Consider the following 18682-nt stretch of genomic DNA (forward strand, 5'->3'; position numbering starts at 1 on the left):
AAACTACAGATTTATGGGGTGGGAATCTGTTGTCTGGGGCACACATTTATGACTTAAACATAACAATTTAGGCTCAAACCTTAAGATGGAAACAAGGAACCTGTGGCCCTCCAGATGTTGTTGGAATATAGGTCTGGTCAGCCTTGACGGTTGGCCATTGATAGTCCTCTCCTACGTCAATTAGTTTCTTCTCTCGGTATGATATTTCAAAGCTAGTAAATGAAATTCATTGGCTGTGAGCTGAGGATCAGCCAAAGAAAGATTTAATTTTTGTAATACAATTCTGCACAGTTCAGTTCTGGATCAGACATGAGGTGGAGAAACCACCTTGAGATATTGCTGGACTACAATGGATTTTAATATTGAATTTTCGAATTGGTGTAACCTGCTCTGGGGCAATGAGGTGAAAGACAGTTCAGAAATAAAATAAATAATAAAATTAAATTAAACCGGTCGTTTTATTTGCATGCTGCCTTTCCAAAGTTCAAACCATGCTTATGTAGTACATAATTACAGACATAACAAAAGTAGTCATGGACAATAAATGCACAACCAAATCCACCATTTCCCACATAAATAATAAAGATACAAAAAATTAATATCAATAGCAGCAACAAACCACCCACAAAACCCCCCTCTAAATTATACCCCAGCCCATGAATCTGTTCAGCACCCTCAACCTTTGTAGCTGGAGTTTGTCAGGGCCCCGCCCTCCCAGGCCAGGTGGAAAAGGTCTTCCAGGACTCACAGCCAATAATAAATCCTATAATTTCTGATAATTGCCCATTCTGGCTAGGGCTGATGGGAGTTGTAGTTCAGCAATATCTGTTGAGCCACAAGTCCCCCTACCCCTGGATTAGACAAATCTCTCACTCCCAAGACATCCAAATTCCCAGCCAGCATCATTTCCATCTTGTCTGAATTCAGCATCAGTTCAGTGAGCTAAAACAATAGCTCTGTCATATGAGTGAAACCTTAGATAAATTAAATAGTCTAGACAAAGGGGAAAGTACGTTGTTTTAAGATTCAGTAATGCATTACTTGTATGTACCAGACATATTCAATTTCCCCTTTCAACAGGAACGAAATATATTTAATAATCAGGAGTGTCATATTAATTGCCTGGTGCTTTTTATTTTTAATTACAGTGAGAAAATTTGAAAATCTAGGAAATTGCTTTAATAGTGCAACTTCCTCTAAAAATAATAATACGACTAACAATTCAGTAACTGTTGACTGCAAAAGCAATGTGTTTGGATTGCCCCCATTAATTGTGAGGACCAGCCTTGTGTACAGGCATTTGATCAATTTCATTCACCTTCACCAGGTATGAACTTCAGACTGCAAAAGGCATTGCTGAGTGAGAGGTAACTGTTCCCCTTCAAACAGGAGGCTGAATATTTCTTACCATTTGACTTGCATTAGCATCCAGCTCAGGTTGTACTTCAGGACCTGCCAGGAGCAAAGAGGGGGAAACAAGTGCTTCCGTCCCCCAATCCAGAACTTTACCAGACTTGCTCATGAATGGGACACCACCCTCCATCTCACCTGAGAGCATCAGGCTAACATAGAGGTGCCCAGTGCTTTTTTTCTGAGGGGACACATGGGTACACATACCCCTAAACATTTTGTGAATCTATCTAATGGGAGAAGAAACGATTTTTTTAAAAAAAGTTTATTCTCTAGCACAGTGAATTGTCAGTTCCATTGCTACCCCTGATGGCGGCCTCATTTCCTGTCACAGTGTTTCCTGAGTCTCAGACGGAGGCGAGTGTTTAATGTGTGAAGCAGTGTGGAATGTGGATGTGTGGTGTTTTACTGATGCAAGTTTGGTCTCATTGAGGGACAGTATGAGTAATGCATGTTCTTTTGTCCATTTACTGTATTTAATGGTGATTTTCTTGAGTCAAAATGAGAGTACCCCTAAACATTTTTTTAGGAAAAAAAGCACCGGAGGTGCCTGCCCATCCTGTGTGTTGCAACAGCCACACCAAAAACACTTCCTGCTAAAATGAGCCTAGGAAAAAGCCTTCTGCTGACTCCAACATAAAGCTCCCCCCACCAAGCTTAATTGATTCAGTGAGGTGGGGTGATCTTTCTGGGAAGAGAAGTGCCAGCCCTCTTTCTTCACATGCATGTGGGCATGTTTGTGCACTGTGTGGTTTGCGTGCAAGTGCAGTTTGTGTATAGCAGTAGCCGAATCAATTGGGCCATGCCCATTTATTTTTACCATGTCCTCTGCTAACATGTGGCTCCTGGTGGGTTGGCCAAGAGGAGGATGCAGCCCTCAGGTGAATTTTTCATCACCTGGAGGCAGGTGGGTGTGACAATGGGCCTTGCTGGCATTTCTCGTTGAGAGGCTAGAGGAATCCTTAAGACCTCCCACTGGATATAACAAATTCATAAGGACGTAAGAAGAGCCCCATTAGATCAAATCAAAAGCTCACCTGATCCAGTATTCTCTTCTCACAAACAAGATATTAGCACTCTTCAGCTTACGTTCCCCACAACTGGTACAGTGGAACCTCGGATCCCAAACACCTCTGTTGCCATACGTTTTGGTTCTCGAATGCCAAAAACCCAGAAGTAAATGCTTCCATTTCTGAACGTTTTTGAGAACCCTAACATGTGACGCGGTTTCTGCTGAGTGCAAGAAGCTCTTGCAACCAATGGGAAGAACAGGCTTCCGGAACAGATTTCGTTTGAGAACCGAGGTACTACTGTATTCAGAAGCATGCAGCCTCTAATCCTGAAGGTAGCAGGTAGCATTTATGCCTAGTAAGCCACCCTTAACTTCCCTTCTAAGGCCGTCCAAGTTGGTGACCAAGCTGGTAATCCCTGAAAGTATCATAAGAAAATTGGTTTTGCCATTGAAGATGTTCCATGGTCCTTGGTTTCAAACACCATGTACACATGGCGTTAGCTACAATCCACCTGTATCCTATAGTTTCTTGAGAACTAGTGTTGTTTGGTGCACGTCTGCTCAAACCAGCTTCCATCTGATTTCAAAACATCTGCTGGTTAAGCTGAGGTGCGTACACCTGAGACAGCCATTGAACATATGCATGCACAGATGACAGCTCCACAGGATAGAGGTTGGAAGGGTTGGAGGCACAGGGAAACAAACAAGATAATGTGTGTTGGGTGAAGGCACCCCTGTCCCCTCTCTGGTATTGACGGCAAGATAAAAATACAACTAGAAATGCAGGGCAGGGCAGGAATGACCTCTCTGTGTTTAAAACTGCTGCTGTGTACATAGCCTACGTCTGACCAACCCCCTTACTACCCTCTGCTACATCCCCTTTATTTTAAGAAGATGCAATAAGGCTGAATTATAGCTGCCAATGCTGGCACAGTTTTCATGAGCAATGTGCCCTTTCAGTACAGCAATGTTTGACTGCATGCAGAAAGGTTTTCTTGGCCTTTGAAGCCCTCCTATAAATGGTTTTCTTTGCATGGTAAAAATAATAGGACACCTTACAGAAGACAGAGGCAAAGCTGGCCCTGGGAGGCAGTTGAAGATACAAGCAGACAGAAGGACAAACGGCTCATCTAGCTGGTTCCCCTAACGTAAGGGCAGAGGAGTTCACAAAATAACCAAGCTCTTCTTTCTGAATGGCTTGCTTATCTCATTCAGCTCATGCAAACAAAGCTGGTGGATGGATGCTAGAAGGTAAGGCTCAGTGCTTGCGTCCTGCCTGAAATCCAGAGCACCAATTGTTTTTGAAAGTTGCCATGGTCACAGTACCCAGGAGACACAATTCTCCTGTTCTTTTGCCTGAAGACTTGAATAGCTGATCACTGGATGTGTTGCTTCACAGTGCATTTGCAATCAAGTACTGACACTGACAGTGTTACCTGATTGTTTAATGACACTGCCGGTGTAAGGAATCAAATCATAAAAGAAGGCATGCTTTTCCCCGACTGCCTCTAACCTCCCTTTCTTCTGTGGCTTTTTCTTCTCCCCTGGCATCCCGAGTGCTCTTTGCTTTTTGCTCTGTTTAATAGGGGTACTGACATTTAACAAAGGGATAGAGCAATGAAGTGACTTGATCAGGGTCAAACAGTGCAACAGTAGCTGAGCTAGAAATTGAATCGAGCCCTCTTGCTTCCCATTGGGCACTCTACGTACTCAACTACGCTGCATCACTTGCCAAAATTGATGTAGGTAACACACTCTTTATTTAATCCCATTTTTTGAGGGTGCAGGTGGTTCTATTTAGAGTCTAGGCACTGAGGGACACTGAATGGCATGCATACCCTCTCTGCCTCTCTCTAAAACACACACACACACAAACAGAGAGAGAGAGAGAGAGAGAGAGAGAGAGAGAGAGAGAGAGATCCCTGCTGCATCAGAGAAAGGGCCTATCGACTATTCTAGTATTCTGTCACTACCGTGAAGACATGATAGATGATGGCTAACAGATTGAGGTTGAATCCTGACAAGACAGAAGTACTGTTTTGGGGGGACAGGAGGTGGGCAGGTGTGGAGGACTACCTGGTCCTGAATGGGGTAACTGTGCCCCTGAAGGACCAGGTGTGCAGCCTGGGAGTCATTCTGGACTCACAGCTGTCCATGGAGGCACAGGTCAAATCTGTGTCCAGGGCAGCTCTTTATCAGCTCCATCTGGTACGCAGGCTGAGACCCTATCTGCCTGCGGACTGTCTCGCCAGAGTGGTGCATGCTCTGGTTATCTCCCGCTTGGACTACTGCAATGCACTCTACGTGGGGCTACCTTTGAAGGTGACTCGCAAACTACAACTAATCCAGAATGCGGCAGCTAGACTGGTGACTGGGGGCGGCCGCCGAGACCATATAACACCGGTCTTGAAAGACCTGCATTGGCTCCCAGTATGTTTCCAAGCACAATTCAAAGTGTTGGTGCTGACCTTTAAAGCCCTAAACGGCCTCGGTCCAGTATATCTGAAGAAGCACCTCCACCTCCATCGTTCTGCCCGGACACTGAAGGTCCAGCACCGAGGGCCTTCTGGCGGTTCCTTCGCTGCGAGAAGCCAAGTTACAGGGAACCAGGCAGAGGGCCTTCTCGGTAGTGGCACCCGCCCTGTGGAACGCTCTCCCACCAGATGTCAAAGAGAAAAATAACTACCAAACTTTTAGAAGACATCTGAAGGCAGCCCTGTTTAGGGAAGCTTTTAATGTTTAATAGCTTCCCTAAACTTTAATGTTGTATTTTAGTGTTTTGTTGGATGCCGTCCAGAGTGGCTGGGGAAACCCAGCCAGATGGGTGAGGCATAAATTATTATTATTATTATTATTATTATTATTATTATTATTATTATTATGGATATAGGCCTCTCCCACTGTGGTTCTTCCAGCTACTCTTATTCAGAAGCACATCACCTCCATTACTAACTGCTTTATCAATTTGTCTAATCCCTCTTCTGAAGCCATCAGATTTGATGGCCATCACTACATCTTGTGGCAGCAAGCTTCCATAGCTTAACAATGCTGTGTGAAGAACTACATTATTTATTACATTTATACTCCACTTTTCATCCATGGAGTATAAATGGTTCTCCTCCCCATTTTAATCTCACAACAACTCTGTGAGGTAGGTTTGACTGAAACTGTCCCAAAGTCACCCAGTGAGCTTCGCTGCTCAATGGAAATTTGAACCCAGGTCTCCCAGATCCTAATCCAGCGCTCTAATCACTATGTTGTGCTCCCCTCATAGAGCTACACTTCTTAACGTGGTTTAGCACTCTATCCATCTGCCCAGGGAACTCTGGGAATTGTAACTCTGTGAGGAGAATAAGGGCCTCCTGACAACTCTCTACACCCTAAAACAAACTACAGTTCCCAGGATTCTTTGGGGGGAGCCACTGCTGTTTAAAGCATTATGATACTGCTTTAAATGTATAGTTATTGTGGACTGGCTGGATGCCGAGGAGTGGTGGGACGGGCCAGTTGGGGAACCCCAAAGGAAGAAGGGGGTTGGTGGTGGGACGATAACTGGGAGGAGGAGGTGTTGGAAGCTGAAGAGGCAACAGGGTTTAGTGAGCAGGAAGAGGCTGTGCAGACTCTGAGGCTGAAGCAGAGGCTGGAGAGGAAGGGGAGCAAGAGGCAGAGATGAGTCAAGCTGGAGAAGAAACCTGGGATTCTCCCTCTCCTGCTGCAACCCGCTGCCCTCCCCACTGCTCTCCCAGAACCAAAAGAGGTATGAGGAGCGTGGAGCATAGCAGGCATGGCGACAGGGTCTCAGATTGCTTGGGAAGGACTCAGGAGAGGAGGAGACTTAGGCAACTGTGGGAAGGCAGGGACCTTCAGTCCCCACAACTGCCCTATGGGGACAAGATCTACCGGAATGAGTTGCTGTGCCCACTAGGCCTGACCTCCTGAGCAGACCTTAATTTATTGAATAAAGAGTTAAGTGCACTGATGCCGTGTGATTTATTGCTGACCTGCTCCTGCTGACTGTGCAGATGGATATAACCCCTCCCTTTTCTTGCACTGTTTAATTAAGTGGCACAAGTGCTTATGTTTATCAGTTAGGTAGGTGGGATAGCAGGTGAGAGCAACTAGAGGGCAATTAAAGCTGCAGCAAACTGCATATGAGCAGAGAACTGTACAAAGTCTAGAAATCAAAACAGAAGGAAGGGTCTTTATTGCAACTGTTCCGTGGCTTTACAACCAAGGTTTCCCAACTGAGCCTCCCCACAAAGACCCCCTCCCTTTGCCTCCAGCCCTCTGAAGCTGCTCTTATCCCTAAGCTCCGTGTGCAATTTTCCTTAAGCAAACCGAACTTCTTATTTTTAGTTTCTGTATCTGACCCTTTGGACTTCATAAATCTTCTGCCCATTGTAGTAGTTCTGCCAATAGTGGAGAGAAGAGGGAGAGTGTCACAGGTAGACAATTGCTGCTCGTTCCACATGGTGCGACTTCATTTTGTGCAATGATGCCTTCAGCTGGTGATTCCAGTGCTGAAGCAAGAAGAGACTTAGCCTCACCTATTCTTAAAAAAAAAAGAGGAAGCACTGTATACCGCTCTTTTTCTCGAAAATATATCCAATCTTCTTCATTCCCCCACTCCAAATATGAAATGCCTTGTTTTGTTGCTGAGTTGTACATGAAATTGCCATGACTACAAATCAAGTCTGCTGCATGTGCAATGACCCTAATTAGGATTCAAAAGTGAACTGATTTGCATATGCAGCTGCTAGCACAAATTAGCCCATAATAACATGGCTAGCAGTCTCTAAGTATCAGTTTTCATTTGCTGCATACTGGGTTACATTACTGTATAATGCCACTCAGTTCTCTATAAACCTTTCCTTACCAGGCAGGGCCAGGGGATACAAACATGGGATATCCAGTCTATACCTCTTAGTAAGAAGTGATTGCTATTTTAAAAATATATATGTATATGTTTAATTCCAGGTAGTACGGGTGCTAAAATGTGGATGACTGGGGCATTTTTGCAGGGGCCTGCATGAGATTGTGGCCACCACACCCTCTCATAATGTACACGATGACCCTTCTTACCTGTTGAAACAGGAGGCAGGGGAAGATTTGTTTGTTTCCTGATAGCCACTCAAACTGTTCCCTGACTGCTTTCAGGAGTGGAAGGGAAATGCGTCAAGATGGCTGCGAGGTAATCATTAAGCTGAGCCAAAATTTCCCAGAAAAAAGTTTTCTGAGGAAAATGCTGAGATTACACTTACACACACAAACATACACACAGATACACACAGAGAGAGAGAGAGAAAGAGAGAGAATAGGGGATAACTTTGTAAATCTTCTGTGTTGAAGGGCAAACTTACCTAATTCACACTTTCTGGAGCAAGATGTGCAGAGAAAAACAGCCAAACTTTGAAATTTGCACTTCTCTGAATTTTGCAGTGCAGTTCTCCAGCCAAGCAACATGGGCGAAAACACATAGACTAGGGTAAAGTGAGCATATAAATGCATATATTACTGAAACGTGTGTGTGTGTGTGTTAGGAAAAAATTCTTTGCACAGATGTGTATATAAGGGGAAATTGCATACGTAATGTTTACATTAGGAGACATTTGAACTAAAATGCTGGTGAATTTTCAGAAGGTCTTAAATATTTTTTTTTGTAAACTCATGTGGGTATATACATAGTTGAACTTAAGACTGGAAAAAAGGAGAAACTGGCAGAAGCCAAATTTGCGAGTGGCGCTGTGGGTTAAACCACAGAGCCTAGGGCTGGCCAATCAGAAGGTCGGCGGTTTGAATCCCCGTGACGGGGTGAGCTCCCATTTCTCGGTCCCTGCTCCTGCCAACCTAGCAGTTCGAAAACACGTCAAAGTGCAAGTAGATAAATAGGAACTGCTCTGGCGGGAAGGTAAATGGCATTTCTATGCGCTGCTCTGGTTGCCAGAGCTTAGTCATGCTGGCCACATGACCCGGAAGCTGTATGCCGGCTCCCTTGGTCAATAAAGCGAGATGAGCGCCGCAACCCCAGAGTTGGTCACAACTGGACCTAATGGTCAGGGGTCCCTTTACCTTTACCTTTATCCCACATCCTAGAAAAAGTCCAGTTGTGATTTCCCCCCCAAAAAATATTCTCCATCTTCTTGTTTGTGGCAGCTGCTATTCCAATCCCACTCGACCCACAAACAATGGAAGGTCCAGGCCACTGGAGAAGATACATAAATGGTGATTAGACTGCTGGCACAGTTTCTGCTACTGCTGTCTCTTGAACACACACACAAAACCTATAGCGGGGGTGGGGGTGTTTGTGTGAGAGAGAAACTGTGCTAATGGCCAACCCGGCTCCCAAGAAACTGCTATAGAATTTTGTGGACAAATTTGGTGAAATGGTCATCCCCATTTTTCTGACCACAAATAGGGTGAGAGGCCAATTGCACACAGCTCAACTAGGAATATATTCTCATTAGCAGACAGTGTAGTAGACAACCCACAATCATATGTTAAAAGTATACATGAGGGGGCCATTGGGCCATGTGAGTTAGTTTTGCCCCCAAATGCCTGCCAGCAACACATTTCCCTAATGCCTATTTTCCCCCAATTTCCCTAATTCCCTAACGCACTGGGTACCGTGAAACATTTTAGCACTTGAAGAATATTTCAAGCCCCCTTAGGAGAGCTAGGGGCCCAATTCAGTTCCTTAAGCAGTCACCACAGACATTTTAGCAGGGCCTGAATAAGCTGGTTTCTCTGCAGAACTAGTCTCCCAGAGATTGCGAGCCATAGCAACAGGGGAGGCACGTCAATTCCGTGAGGCATTTAGGATGCGCCATGATACCAGTATAATCCACAAGAATGAAAAACAAATAAGACTAATCAAATTTGTGATTCCAAATGCAAAGATTTGTTTCCATTAAAATATCTCTGCATGAGGCTTAAGAACCTGGGACAAGAGCCTATTTTTTAAAGAAAAACAAAACTGTGCTAAGTCAGAACGATGATTAATCTAGTTCACAATCTGGTCTGACACAGCAGCTTCTTACATGGCTGGTTGTGTGATTTACTGCTAAACCGGAAGCACAGGAAATGGTACTACAGAAGAAATAGACTCTGATCCAACCACATCTGATTTGCTTTTGTTGTGTGTTTTTTTTAAAAAAATAAAATGCAATGTTGGCTGCAACTCCCCACCCCCCACCCCATTTTCATCATAGCCACAGCACTTGAAGAGGGGAGGTTTAACATTTTCCCCAGCTGCTATCCTGGAGAAAATTCTCTTCCCCCCCCCCATCCATGGTGCAATTAGCTTTAGGAGGGGGTGGACTGCGACGCGATCGCAACACAGGGGGGTGATTTTCATCAGGATCACAGCTGGGGAGGTCAGGGTTAGCCTTCCCCTCTCTGAACACTGCAGCTGCAATGAAAACCCCCCATGGTTAGTATTAATGTAACACGCGCCAAAATAACCAAACAATCAGAGCAAAATCTAGTTTGACCCTTTGTGGTTTTTAAAAGTTTTTTTAAAATGTAAAATAGGACAAGCTGGGGAAATTCTTACACATGAAGAAAAGAAACTAATGAAAAAACAAAGCACTAAAATAATATGTAACGTAAGATCCATCAGGAGGAGACAAAACAATTACAATATTTGACCCTCTGCTTTGCTGACTCTGCTAATCCAGTTTACTCTTTCCTAATCCAGTGGCAACAACCATTTTTTCCTTTATGCTTTGCTGCATCTCTAGAAACTGACTTCTCTTTCTCCTGGTATTTTCTCCCACTTTCCAAAAATCTCGTTGGGAAATCATTAAGAGGAAGATGAGATATACTTCCCATGACTCTGGAATCCCCAACCTCTCTGCTTGCTACTGGTCTGATGCTTTTTAAAAAGCTGAAGAAAAAGAAGGCTGGACGTCATACTTCCATTTATTCATCTCAGATTCTGCAAGTCTAGCAAAGGGATGTTGTCCAAACTCTGACCTTGTCTGATAAAACAAATCCCTTTTGCTATAACAGCTCATCTTCCTTGCAGGTCGTTTCTTTGCAAAGCAGCAGAACTGTGATGCAGCTGCAAAGTGCTTTGTTTCAATCCTGCAATTAACTACATATTATTTATTGCATTCACATCCCACCTTTTTCTCTCCAGGGACCTCAAAGCAGCATACATGGTTCTTTCCCTTCCCTGTCAATCACCACCCTGGAAGGTGGATTAGGCTGATAGTCAGTGTCTGGCCCAAGGTTACCCAGTGAGCTTCATGGTGGCGTAAGGATTTAAACTCTGGTCTCCCTGGTCCAACACTCTAACCATTGCACCACTTCATGCATCCGGTGAAGGAGACTGTTGTTTACAAAACCTTACACTGTAACAAATTCTGCCATCTTTAAGGTGCCACAAGACTCTCCCCCCACCCCCTGTGTTAATCTTGCAAGCTTATGTTAATCACCCTCACCCACTTTGTGGAGCCCACTTTGCTACCTGGTGAACTTCAGAGCTCAGGGCAATGAACAAGCTAGGAGGTAACTTGAGCGTGAGAGGAGGAAAATTCCAGTCCAATGCATTTGAACCCTGGGGAGGGCCTATCATCAAACCTACTTCGTGGCAATGAAGGCAGCAAAAAAGGCACCCATTGCTGCCTCCATTGCATTCTCTTTGTGCCATCCAGCAGAGCTTTTATGCAGTGGAGGAAGGGGGTGTGGACTGCCACAGGTGTTATCGTTGAGGGTGTGTGTGTGGCAAAATAAGTTTTAAAAAATGGGCTCATGAAACTTTTTAGGAGTGACGTGGTGGCTTAGGCACCTGCAGTTTCCGCACTGCCTGAAACAGCAGCATGGGACTTGTGTCTGCCTACTGGCTCTCCCTCAGCCGCCCTACAGCTGAGGGGGAGGCAGCTGAGAGGCTCCAAGCATCAGAGAGGCTCGCTCCCTGTCCCCATGGGCAGCTCACCCCAGCCCTATGGGCGCAGGTTGCCCTGTCCCCAGCTGCAGGACACCCCCCACACCAGGCACCCAAGCGGCTAGCTACGCCACAAGGCCTGCTACACTCTTGCCCCAAAGAGGTAGTAGAACTGACGGTAGCTCTCTGTGACTTGTTTGCAAAGCATTTTGAGGATAAAATTGCTTGCATCTGCTGGGATCTTGACTTACAGGAGATGAATCTCCTGGGGTGCCCAGGGCACTTTCTAGTTCTATTGTGTTGGATGAGTTTCAGTTAGTAAGGTTGAGGATGTGGACAAAGTAAGGTACTTCAGTGGGTCAGGGCCACCACTTACGCTCTGGACTGTTGCCCCTCTTGGCTGATAGAAAAAAACTAGCAGGAATGGGATAGCTGGCTGGACCATGGAGGTGGTTAATGCCTGCTTGAAGGAGGCAGTGGTAAAATCACTCCTCAAGAAACCCTCACTGGATTCAGAAAAGTAATTACTGGCCAATTGCCAATCTCTCATTCTTGGGCAAAATTGTGCACCAGATCCCAGCATTCTTGGAGGAAACTGATTCTCTAGATCCATTTCAATTGAGGTATTGGCCCATTTTTAGCCCAGGCTCTGCTTTGGCCACCCTATATGATGACCTCTATCAGGAGAAAGACAGGGGGAATATGTGCCTATTAATTCTCTTTGCCCTCTCAGCAGCTTTAGATACCATCAACCATGGTATCCTTCTGTCCAAGTTGGGGGAGGGTGGCAACACTTTGTGGCAACACTTTGTTCTGGTCCTACTTAAATGGTCATTTCCACAGGGTGGTGTTTGAGGAGTGCTATTTGGCCCCATGGAGCCTTCAACATGATATTCCTCAGGGTTCAATTTTATCCAGTATGCTGCTCAACATCTACATGAAAGCACTGAGTGGGAGTTTGGGGTACATTGTCAGCAAAATGCTGGTGACACACAGCTCTACTTCTCCTTTGCATCTGCAGGTGTGGTAGCAGCAGTGCTGGACCATTGTCTTGCCTTTGTAATGAACTGGATGAACTCATCTTGTGTGCCCGAGTCCCACTGTCCAGTATTCACCAAATGTGCACATGAAACCTAAAGGGCAGCGCCAAGTTCCTCACAAGCCAAAGGCTGCGGAAGGTGAATGCATGTAAACCCCATAATGCCCCAGGGTGCCGGTCAATTAAGTTCTTAAATTCCTTTACCTGCCTGCCTGAATGTCAAACAGACAAAATAAGTACATACATCAAGAGCAAATAACCCTGAAGTGTGGAGTAGGCAAAACAAGGGAAATCCCAAGGGCCAAAATTCCCCCTGCAAAATTCCTACTCAGCTCCTGGAAAGGGCAACTAGGGAGGGCACTACAAAAAAGGAGGAAGTGTAGAAGGTGGAATAGGTTTAAAGAGCAGCCTGATTTCTTCCATCCTATTGGATGCTCCTCCTCTGTGATCCCCAATGGATCCCCAAGGGAGGAACCAACTCAAAAAGAGTTGTGTGGAAAATTCATCCCTACTAAAGGGCAGAGGTGGCACTGCCTCAGACTGGAACTTAAAACCTAACCTCACAAATTTCAACTGGATTACAGGTTCATAAATTTGCTTTGCACACCATTTCAGTTAATTATCGGTTAAGCAACAGCAATGTGCTCTTCCACTTGTGCTGAACACCAGTCAACTCTCCATTGCATATTCCACAAACTTAGGAACCATTTAACATTTTGCGTATCAAACCGTACGTCAAAATATGATTTCTACTAAATGCTTTTAGGACGTCTGTGTGGCAAATCAAATTTCAGATCTCAATTTGCATCCTGTAAATCAGAAGAAAGGTGAGCACCTGAAGTAACCTGAAAACTCATTTTGGCAGTTCAAGCTCTTAACATCTATCGCAGCAGCATCGCTGCCTTAAAATGGTACTTTGCAGGCAATAAATATTGGTTTATTTATTATGCAAGGTACCTTTCATTCTCCTTTCTTGCTTCTGATGGAAGGGAAACGAGGTCAGGATGAGCGCGGCATATTATAGATGAATATTAATCTCTTCTCTTCAGTAAATACATGCATTTATTTATATGGCTGATTTGCTAGTTCTGTTTGGATACACACACATTTTAGCTGTAGCGCTTATCCTGAAAAATGCCGTCAAATTAGCTCTTTTCAGAGATGCCAATATTATTGGCAAGAAACACATTTTATTTCTTTTTGTAAGTATGTTCTGTGCTTCCATGTTTATTCCTTAGGAGGAAGCTTGGGGGGGGGGAGAGAGAGAGAGAGAGAGAGAGAGAGAGAGAGAGAGAGAGAGAGACTGAGTACTTTTTCCAAAGGCAGGAGTGGGGTGGGGATGAGCAGCTGTCACTCAGGCATTTTTTAAAAAGCACAACCGTAGCCTTGATCTTTCTATGGCAGATTAAGGAAAGAGATAAAAATGAAACAAAAGCCTCAAATGTCTGTTCCACTAGGTTCAAGGCGCTCTTTTTGTTTTAGTTCCGCACTCTGCCTCTTTAATTCCCGCTGGCTCAAATGCCAATTTTCTGCTATGCTGGCATGGCTGCCGAAGTATTGCTTCTGTTAATAAACTGCACAAAATAGCTGAGCAATTAGGCAATTAAACTGTTTTAAATTTAATTTAAAACCCTGGCATTTTGCTAGGAGGTTTTTTTTTTTTTAATCCTTTCTGTTTTGTTTTTTGTTGTTGTTGCTAGGTGGTAGGTTGGGTTGATGGAGTGAGGGAGGAGTGTTGGGCTGCATAAAGTGTGGTGGGGGATACAGTTACCTCCCCCCCCTCCATTCTAACCCAGCTGAAGGGGTTGCTTGCTATGGTAAGCACATTTTCTTCCTCTCACCTTATTAGAGCAAGTCATTTTTCCCAAACATTTAACACGCAAACAAGCTTAATCTGATTTCTGCCAGAGTCCCATATGGGTAGCAGAACCAATAAGCAAATCATTTGGGGGGGGGGTTGCCTGTCGCCTTGCCACCAGTAATTCAAATTAAAGCAGGGGTGAGGAGAATAATTCAGATCTGGGGAAATGACAGAGATTGGGAAATGAGTGTATATGTGTGTGGGTGTGTTAATTCTACCGCTGAGCTGTGGCAGGGAGGGAGTATATTTTGTTAACATATTCCCCACCAGCAGAATGGGTTAGGTGCAAAGATGCATTTCTGCTCATGGAAGTCCTTGGGCAGGCTCAAGAGCTTTGGATTCAGCGGAGGATTCCATTCATGGAGCAGGGGACTTGGTTTTCACCAGTTGCCCCTCTGGGGTTGCCATATTTTGAAGAGCGAAAAAGAGGATACATTTGCCGACTTCTGCTTTTAACTATGGATTGCTATGGCAAATCTTTGCATGAACAAGAGGACGTGTCCTGGAAAAAGAGGACATATGGCAACCTTGACATATGGCATGACCCTCTACAGCCACCTTGGGAGCCCAGAGTTAGCATAAGCAGTGAGGCTTCCCCTTCCACCCAGAGTAACACAGTAATACAGCTTGGGTGAACCACTGTCTGTGCCTCTCTGGGCAGGTAGGGCAGTGGAGAAGCAGCTGTGGCCAGCAACTAACAATGGAGGGAAAGAACCATACCGGACCACCCACACATGATTCCATTGTATTAGTTGCTCTGTGGTGCTTCCTCTGTGTTATTGTATCATTGCCATCTGAAGTCTACTCTGGGCTCCCCAGCCAGATATGCACACACTTATTTGGCACTCAAAGGAAGACTAGGAAAGCAAAGAAACTCAAGGTGCTGGAGCGGGGCCTAGAGTAGCATAGGAAACAATATATGCACCCTCCAGCCAGTGGTGGCCCGATACATTTCAGCACGTGAGGCAAAATGCACATTGGTGCCCTCGTGATGGGCATGAGGCTCTGCAAGGGCTTCTCTGGGCACTGGGAGAGACAAACACATTGCCTCTTGGCCCCACTCCTTTCCAGCCTCCACTTCTGCCTCTGGTTCTGGACTGTTCTCTGCCTCAGACTCTTGCTGTTCACTAAACCCTGTTGCCACTTCAGTTTCCAACACCTCCTCCCCCCATTCTGCCCCCATTTCTCCCTCTGACCACACATCATTGTCCCATTACCACTCCCCTAGTTCTGAGCCTTCTTCCCCTTGGAGGGTCCCCAGCCGGTGTTTCCCACCACTCTTCAGCATCCAGCCAATCCATGACACTTGCCTGGATAGAGGAAAAATAGGATGTGTACATGGGAGAAGTGTGTGTAGAATAAGGTTACCAGATTTCCCCCCCCCCAATGAATCCAGGGGACACTTTTCAACTTCCTGCTAAATAGATGGATTTGGTCAGGGGACTGATTTGCCAATCTGGAGACTGTCCACGGGAAACGGGGACGTCTGGTAACCTTAGTGTAGAAACTAGCCTACTGTACTAAGGCAAAATTTGCATCCATTGCTCCACCCACTTTTGGTTCTGGCCCCACCCACTCCTGGCATGCAGCCCCTAGAATGTTGCCCACAAAGAAATGAGGTGCTCAGACAGAAAAATATTCCTGGCCCCTCCGTTAACTGCAGCTGCCTCTGAGAAAGAATAAGGCAGATGTTCTTACCATGTCCACAAAAAAAGTAGTCGTTCTTTCTACATTTCCCAGACTTGAGAAAATAAGTAAGTCAATGGTACCGTTACCAAAACGTTACTACAATTATGTGTTTGTTGCAAAATAGATAAATATCTAAACAAAAAGCGCACACCCACCCTTGCGAAGCTAACATGGGGGGGTATCAACATTTACAATTTTCACGTCATGATTACAAATCAGCTGCCCATTATCTTTTCAACTTAAAACACCATAGGGAACAATCCAATTGCTAGCTGGGGGAGGCACAAAACAATCTAATCATCATTTGTATGACTCTGCGTTCTGCATGATGAAGCCAGTCATTAGCTTTAAGAAAAGGTGGTTGGAGTGAAAAGCATCAAGTAAATTGGTCTGTTCCAGGAAGAATCCAGCTCTCTCTTACCCTTTCCTCTGTGCACGTTGCTACAGATTAGGAAGTGGTCAAAGAGACAAACAAGACCAAGAGAATGGCAATGTCCTAGGATAGGAGGCTCTCCTGAAAAAGTGGGCACCTGTGTGCCTTCTCTAAATAAAGGAACTTAACAGGAGCAGAAATGCTAGCAAAACAAATGTAAGTTGGCCGTAAAGGAGCTTTGGGTTTAAAGTCCCTTGAGTCACAGTATTTCAAGAAATGGCTCCTCCTGTCCTACTTGGTTTCACTACTGAGAACCATCTTCATGTCCTCCAGCTCCCCCCCCCCCATGGTGCACTATTACACAATTGTAGCATGGCTCCCCTCACCAAAGGATCCTGTGAGCCATAGTTTGCTAAGGATGCAGAGCATTGTTAGGAGACCCCTTTTCCCCTCAGAGAACTATAATTCCTAGAGTTACCTGGGAAGGAGAAGAAGAAGAAGAAGAAGAAGAAGAAGAAGAAGAAGAAGAAGAAGAAGAAGAAGAAGAAGAAGAGGCAGCGGCAGCGGCAGCAGCAGCAGCAGCAGCAGCGGAGTTTGGATTTGATATCCTGCTTTATCACTCCCCTTCAGGAGTCTCAAAGCGGCTAACATTCTCCTTTCCCTTCCTCCCCCACAACAAACACTCTGTGAGGTGAGTGGGGCTGAGAGACTTCAGAGAAGTGAGACTAGCCCAAGGTCACCCAGCAGCTGCATGTGGAGGAGCGGGGATGCAAACCCGGTTAACCAGATGACGAGTCCACTGCTCTTAACCACTACACCACACTAGAAGAGGAGTTGATTATTAAACTACTTTGAGAATTGTAGCTCTCTGAAGGGAATAAGAGTCTCCTACCCATTCTCGTCACCCTTAACAAACTACAGTTCCCAGGATTCTTTGGGGAAGGCTGTTAAAGTGGCACGATACTGCTTTAAATGTATAGGGTGGATGTGGCATAAGTGATATGTAAGTCATGCTCAGAGCAGACCCACTGAAATCAGGGGCAGCCTGTCCTCAGCCATGTCACTGTGCTTGCTGGGAAAATGGCACCTGGAAGGTTGGTGCCATGCAGGTGCAACAGCAGAGCCAACCCAGAACTCCTGCTGCAGCACTCACACTGCATCCACCTCCCTTGTCATCTCCCTCTGCTCCCAATGTGGAAGCATAGCAGTGCAGCTGGCAGGAGGCCCGAAAGCCAGTGCCGCCTTCCCCCACCAGCCAGCCCTGATTCCAGCGGTTCTGCTCTGACTAATTTAGGATATCGCCCATTAAAGCAGTTAGCACATCCAAGGCAAGAACCTGGCTTGGGAGGCAGTTGGCGCATTAAATAAAGGTGTGAAAGGATTGCTAAAGCAAGAAAGAATGAAGAAAAGCAGAATAAAGAATTTGTGTTTGTCTTCATTGTGCAATATGTTGACTGCGCCTGAATAACTTTTTTGAGAAGGCCATCTGAGGTACTCAGTCAAATACAGCTGTCTGCAGGTTGAATTCAACGTAGCCCTGAGGAGATTGTTCTGTCAGGGAAGCATTTCTGCTCGTGTGACAGAACAATCTCCCTTCTCCTGCCCCTCGCATACTGTTTGGCTGTGGGGTTCTCTCAACCCTCTCGAGCAGATTTTGGGAGGAAATGAGGGCACGGGGAAGGGAGAGTCCCAATGCATTAGCAGGCATCCACCAGTGCAATGATTTGACTGAATACACCCAGTATGTGGCATTCTGCAGCTAACTGTCAAATTAAAACTTTACAAGTCACTAGCTCTGGTTGACATACACTGGGGGAGTTCATTTAAAAACTTGAATGTGGAGTTGTTGATTGCCTAACAAAACATTTTAACAAAAATTGTCACTAAAGGTTGAAAGGTAGCTAACATTAAAATAACAAATCAATGAGAGAGCTAGGAAATGACAGACCAGCTAGGCTAATGCGTGTTCTAGGCAAATTGGTGAAAAGCATAATTGAAGACAATGCCCCGTAGAATAATCTATGAAAGCAGAATCAGTGTAGTTGGGCCTTGAGTCTGTATGGCTGCAATGAGTATTCACCCGCTCCTCCCCACACCCTCCACTTCCAACCCTACAATTCCCGAGAATATTCCTGTGCAAACTTGCTCAGTACCAAGACTCTAGTGAGACTCTATTGTATTGATCAGGGTAGAATATAGCATTTGCTGCAGTGTTGCAGAACTGATGCCTAGGTTTCACAGTCCATGGTGTCAGTTGGGACATAGCTGTGAACATTGACTGGGCAGGTGCTATGAAGAAACCCATTGGGCAGGACCAGCAAGGAGTGGGCGCTCCCCATGACAATTGGTGTGACCCCCTTCCTTAGTTAGCCCTGGCCTCACACTTTCTACAGTTCTGTCCTAATCTATAT

This window comes from Podarcis vaucheri, assembly GCF_965113315.1.
Source record: "Podarcis vaucheri genome assembly, chromosome: 2".
NCBI lineage: Eukaryota > Metazoa > Chordata > Lepidosauria > Squamata > Lacertidae > Podarcis > Podarcis vaucheri.